This window comes from Podarcis melisellensis (assembly GCF_964234715.1).
Source record: "Podarcis melisellensis genome assembly, chromosome: 4".
NCBI classification, from domain to species: Eukaryota; Metazoa; Chordata; class Lepidosauria; order Squamata; family Lacertidae; genus Podarcis; species Podarcis melisellensis.
In genome coordinates this window covers 82,118,342-82,125,071 of record NC_138531.1, presented here as the reverse complement: position 1 = coordinate 82,125,071, position 6,730 = coordinate 82,118,342, and the positions used below count along the sequence as shown (strand labels likewise).

General features: G+C 43.0%; 1 long non-coding RNA gene across 1 annotated transcript; it reads left to right on the top strand.

The window, feature by feature from the left end:
* Nucleotides 1-791: 791 nt before the first annotated feature.
* Nucleotides 792-5,407, top strand: LOC309369403. The gene is made up of 2 exons (XR_014168097.1): nt 792-1,105; nt 5,008-5,407. It is a non-coding gene; the product is annotated as an uncharacterized lncRNA (long non-coding RNA).
* The last annotated feature ends 1,323 nt before the right edge of the window (nt 5,408-6,730 follow it).

The window sequence follows — 6,730 nt, the reverse complement described above, 5'->3', positions numbered from 1 at the left end:
TAGGGGACAAGTAGGCGGGTACCTGTTTCTAGGGGACAACCAGCCGTAGCCAAGCTTAAATAGTCCAGAATTTAGCCATTCAGTGACCTTATTTAAGAGACGCGTTTTCAACACAGAAAACATTTCCCTTCACTTGATCCTGTTGTCACTTACTATTCAAGTCAAATAACCTGTTATGAAATGCATTCTGCCGAATGTTCCTGTAGTTCCAGTGTTGCCACAGGAGTGAAATTCTGACGCAATCATATTTTATACTTAATCACAGTGACCTTGCTTTACAGAGGAGAAGTCAAAACTGGAGACACTGGTGAAGTTTTCGAATACTCAGTGCTGGGTTTCACATCAATTCCCTCAATGTGCCTTCAGGCAATGCTCTTAACCTCTTGTCTACTATTTCCTCATATATGGAATGAGGCTGCTGGGAGGATGAGCAAATCTTAAATATTACTATTTTTCTCTCTTTTTTTACCAAACTAAGATAAGAAGGGAAGTATCTCTAAAGTTTTCCTTGGCATACTTGCTTGGGGGGGGGGAATAGATTAACACTTGTTGTATTTGCAAAAGAAAGAAAAAACCATTTCTTTATGAAAATATAAACTAACCTATTCAAAATAAAAGAAAACAAATATTAATGCTAGATATTTCATTGCCGGAACAATTCACCACAGGCAAAACTAGATGCGATAGTAAAAGTCAGGCTGCAACTGCATGTTCAGTATTAAGTCTTAACATCTGGAAGAGCTGACCTCATAGCATGACATCATAATGATATTCTTCACTTGTGGCCCATAGCAACCAATGATGTGATAGGTGGTTTTCACTTGATCATCACCATCACCGAACAAATTCAGAGTAAACTTTGCTGGAGCACCACGTATACAAAGATGATGTTCTACAGGTCAGCCCAGACTCCGAGCTCTTCATCTGAGGTCCTCCTTCATGTGCCTCCTGTGTGAGAAGTTCGGATGGTGGCAACACAAGCATGGGCTTTCTCTGAGGTGGCTCCCCGCTTGTGGACTGCTCTTCCCAGGGAGACTCACCTGGCACCTTCACTACACAGCTTTAACCGCCAAGCAAAAACATTCCTTCTTTCTCAGGCCTTGGGGTAAGTAAACAATCAATGACCTTTAAAACTGTGTGTGTGGCTTATTGCTTTTGTTTGTTACTATGGTGTGCATTTTTGTGTTTTCATATTGTAAACCGCCCTCTGATCTTTGGATGAAGGGCGGCATGGGAATTCAGTAAATAAAATAATAATTTTGCTGTAACGTCACTTTAAATAGGCCTATTGTGTTTCGCCAGCAAAATGTTTTAATCTGCAGGACCCTGGATTCATGTTATGTTTCTCCTGGCAGCTACAAATCCGAGCAAATATTGCCACTCAAATAGTCACCGAATCTGCTCAGGCTTTGTATTGAGAATTCGTTTTTCCTTTCAAAGCATTTGGCCTGGTTGTGTCTGTTTCATCACAGCCAGAGGGTGATGGATATCCCACCTTCCCTCTTAATCTATCACAGTTTCGCAAGTCCAGAATACATTTCACATGTTGTCAGCATGCTGCACCAAGGCTATATACATTTGCAAGTATGTAATTATCAGCTGGCTGGTAAATTGTTGCCCTCCCCTCCCCTTACATAAAAAACAACACATTTCATTTATAGTGATAGTGCTTAATATTGTGTTTAATCAAATATGATCAATGGTGCCCGCCTGCTGTTGCAGTTGATGTTGATAAATGCACAGGAAGTGTACTTTGAAACAGGGGATGTAAAGTATTTTGTAAGTAATGAGCATCATATTTATTTACATCACATTTGGGATGTAAATTTTGTGTTAGGGGAGGGGTAGTAACTCTGGTGGGGGGACATATTGTGCTCCTTCTGGGGTAGTTTGTCCACCTTTGATCTCTACCCTGCTCTCAGCTCTCACCTGTGGCTTCCAGAAGCTGTCAGAATACGACAACAGCCACCCCCTGGGAACGGCTTCGACTGGCCATTTAAACGAAGTGAGGGTAGCCGCTGGGTCTCAAATCAATGGTTGAGTTAGGGACTTCCCCTGCATGCAAAGACAGGCTTTGACCAATTGAGCAGACGAGACCAATACTGGGTTCACTGGTCAAGAAGGCACGTGGTTTGGAGGGAAGTGAGGGACATTTGGGGCTCATCAACCTGGAAAGGTAGCCTATCCAGGAGAAAGAAAACTCTGACCCTAAACATCCGCTGCCTTGTGGGATATCTTTGGGAGAAGGAAAGACTAAGGAGTAAATCCTACACAAATCTGGCATGGAGTCCCCAAGATGGTTGGTTGGCACCTAGTACGCCTCCTTCGGGAAAGTCCTGAAGCCAAGTTGGTGCCAAATGTATTGCTCTGCTTTGCTTTGGACCACATCATCGAGGTCAAGAGGGGGGTCTTGTTTCCTGGGCAGCCCAGGACCTCTATACACACTGGGGAGGCCACCCTAATGTAGTGGTCTGACTTCCCCCGAGAGACGCATTCAGTTGTCTCTTGAGACAGATGGATGCCAACAATTCAAGATCAGACTTTCCTGCCAGCTATTTCAAAGACCATATTTCTGCCTGAGGAAACTATGAAAGTGAACCTACTTTAGTGGAGATTTCTCAGGCAGTATGCACTAGGGATGTAGCCTTCCCTCTTTTTGGTTTTTTTTTTTATACCAATACTTTTTTTCCAGCAGAAGAAACACAGTTTGCTTTCCTACAGTGATGGCTGGTTGCCCACTGAGCTAGAATGCAGGACAAGGCTAACTGTAGGTGGAATGCAGGGAGGCTAACTGTAGATGGCACCAGAGTCAATGACAGAGACAACCAGCCCTACTTTGGCCCTCCCTGCAGTTCTACATAAGGGTTTAAGGAGGAAGCCAACCATAGCTAGAGCCACCCCCTGGACTAGTATGTAAGAGCAATTGAACTGGGATCCAATTTCATACCACTGAGATAGCTCAGTTAATGCATGAAGGGGTTAAGATTGTAGAGTTCTGTTCCTAGACTTGGCTGGGTCATGCCCCTTCTTCTCTGTGAGGAAGTGAAGCTGCTTCTATTCCCATTCTCTTACTCTCTCCACACCATGTAACCGACCAAGACAGACATGTCTGAAGTTGGTCCAAGTTCAGACTGCATGTTTGAAACTACATTCCGCTTGTTGCACACAAGTAATCTACTTATGTTATCCTTGCTGCTGCATGGAATAACACATGAACCTGATCTTTGGATTTAATAAGTAAAGCTTCTAAGCTTTTCAACAGTGTGTGGCCTGTTCATTGCTAAAGGGGTAGAGGGGCAAGAGCTTTAAAGCAGACTAAACAGGATATGCAAAAGGGATGAACAATCTATATTCCACACTTTGCTGCTGCTTAACTCCAAGAGTGTTTTAAATTCTGCTATGGGCTCTGTCCTGCTGGAAAGTGTGCAAAGCCCCACATTTTGAATCTAGACACTCAGCTAATTCTTTTTTTTAATCACTCACACATGGGTCAGCTCTATTTCCCACCTACACAGAGCCTTAACCCATGAAACAAGACAAAGGGCAAAACAATTTTAAGCCATTTTAGTAGATCTCCTTGGAAAATCAGGAATGAGTTTTTCAGCTCCCCCTACCACAAATTTTGACACCATCCCAAACTATTACAATGAGAAAAGATAACTAGACATCCCTTCTGGATTCTTCCATATGCTCAGATAAACATATGGTACTTAGGCTGCATTGAGCCCACCAAACAACATTCCCCTCCCCTGGCTCAGGAAGTCTTTGCTAAAATGATGAGAATCTTAGCATGCCATGTTTCTGAAGCCTCACATTTTCAAGGAAACGTCATGAAGCAACTGGTGCCAGGATTACAGCCTTTCACCCTCAGCCCAAAAGACTCCTCTTGCTTTTGATAGGCGGGTGTTTCACTGGCTGTTGTTCTGTCACTCCAGCAGAGCAACTTAAACCATTCCAGGAAGGTTTAAGTAATACAAAAAGGGGAGGCAGAGGTGAAGAGGGGTAACAGAAATGAGAAGCCATTGTACCAGAGGGAGCTGCGAGGGAAAGAGAAGGAGCCACTGTTTTGCAATCTGAAAAGATAGATGGGGACTCAGTTCACATGTACACAAACCGATTTTAGACTTTCAGTTATGGATGAATGACTGGTAACGTAACTTGTGAGCCGAGTGTGATAAAGACCTTGTAGCTACACCATCCACTACATAATGATTGCTGTGTTCTACAGGAGAGAGCACCCTGCAGATAACACCCTATAATAGAATCAGAGAGTTGGAAGGGACCACAAGGATCACCTAGTCTTGTCCAACCCCCTGCAATACAGGAATCTTTTGCACAACATGGGGCTCAAACCCACAACCTGGAGATTAAGTGTCTCATGCTCTACTGCCTGAGCTATCCCAGTTTCAAGGGGTCCTTTGTCAAAATTGGGCCTTTAGGGTGGTGGCACCTACTCTTGGGGACTCCCTCCCATTGCACGTTAAACAGGCATCATCTCCATTGGCTCTTTGGCACCTGCTAAAGGTGTTCATTTTCCAACAAGCTTCAAAAATCTTTATTCCAGTTGCTATCAGTTCTGGATCTGAGTTGATTTTATGCATGTGTTGCTCTTTTAAACTGTTTATATTTAGAGTTTTGTTCTGTCTTTTTTTAAAAACACACACACTGTTTTTATTTGCAATTGTTTTTAAGTTTTTATATATGTTAATTCATCCACATGTGTCATTATATTGCAAATTTCTCCAAGCCACCCCAAGGGAAGAGGAGAGGAGCAGATTGTTTAAACCCAGAAGTCTTTATAACAGCAATTGAAGATGGATGTCCCAACCTCCTCATCATATTCACTGAACCAGAGGATGACCGGACATGGATCACCCTCAATATTACTTGGATAACTTCCAAGTCATCCTCAGGAATATCCAGCAATGGTGTGGGGACTCTTGCATGACTGCAATTTATTTCTGTGAGGACTGCATTATTTATGAATTGTGCTCTCTATTTTCAAAGGAACGTCTCATTCTTTGAAGAGATAAACATGAAAAGTCGCCAAGAACAATGCCATTTGCCCAGCAGTTTTCATCCCAGCAGCTTTATGGCAAAAATGTTATATTTATTTCAAAATACACTACTCAATGGATACACATCACCACCAGAGCCCGAACCACCCAAAAAGTTAGCAGCGTTTTTTGCAAGTACAAAAATACACATTTATTTCAGAACATATACAATAGCAAAGTTTTATCAATATATATTATACAATCCTAAATACAATTCACAAGGGAAAGAAAAATGTAATATCCAAATTAAACACAATAAGGAGATGCACACGAAACGTGGGAGTTGTAAGTTATAGGAGTGCAGGATTTATGCTTCAATTAAAAATGTCCCCTTTTTTTGCTGAAGAAAATGACTTCTTCTTTCCTCTTGATTGTGCATTTTACCACCTCCACTTACATTGAATATCTGCCATAGCAGTGAATAGAGAGCGGGGGTCTTCAACCCATCTGAGATGGGTGTAGATGCATCAGAGTGCTGTCGTGAAGGAGATTTGTGGCGGAAGCCCACAGAAATGGACACTGGCTGAGATTTGGTTGGCAACTTGATTTGTTGTGGAAGATTTGTGGAAGGTCATGGGGTTATGGGGACTGATGTGGGCAAAGATGATCCAGAAAACCATAGCAATGAACAGAGAGATGGTGTTGAGAGCTCATTGAAGACCCTGAAGGGGAGGTGCCCAGGGATAATAAACTCACCCTTGAGAAAATAAGTAGAGGTGGTGAGAGATGGCAGTTTGATCCATCAGAGATGGGTGTAGATGCATAGCCTGATGTGGAGTACAGAGACTCATTTTCAGAGTGGGCCATATGCCTTGGAGCTTTTGGCTGAGCAAAGCAAGGAAGGAGAAGAGGAAGAAAGCTCTTCATTTCCCCCTTGCCCTTAAAAGGCAGCCTTCCTCCCTTAATCAAAGTGCTGAACATAGACCCAAGCCAGGTGCTGTCTTCAGCACTGATGGTCAATGGAAACTTAAATGAAACTCTGCCTTAAGAGTGAAACTGCCTTAAAATAAATGTTTAGAATGTACAGGAATGTACATTCTTGTACAAGTGCTGTACAAGAGGAATGTACAGGAATGTACAAGTGCTGTAGAATCAAGAGTTTCTCTTAAGGCAGATGTGATATACAGAATGTGACAATGGGAGAAACAAGAGGAACTGCTTGAGGGTGGACCTGCCAAGGGAGGGCCCAGCTGGAGCTTTGTAATAAACTAGATGGTCTTCACAACTATTTTTCTTTGCTTGTAGGCTTCTGTACAGTTTGACAGAAAATAAATGGAGATGGTGAGAGAAGGAGGTTTGATCCATCTGAGGTGGGTGTAGATGCATCAGAGTGCTCTCCTGATGGAGATTTGGGGCGGATTTGGGGTGGTCCTCTGCTTCTGCAATATGATACTATGGCAATCCAAGAGTCATAAAGGCAAAATGCCAGAGATGTTTCCACACTTTCTTGGATCTTGGATCAGGGGTTGGCTCTTTCCCTGGTCTGTGTGAAGAGAGTCTGGGGTGGCCTCCTCACAAAAGGCCTTCTTGTCTCCACCCAGCATGTGGGTAAAAGCGGAACCTCCACCATGAAAGACTGGACTCTTCCTGCTTGGAGGCTCTTTCCCTTTTTTGAAGAGACACTTATCCTTGACTTCCATTGGACCAAACGCCTTGAAGCTTCGAAAGAGCAA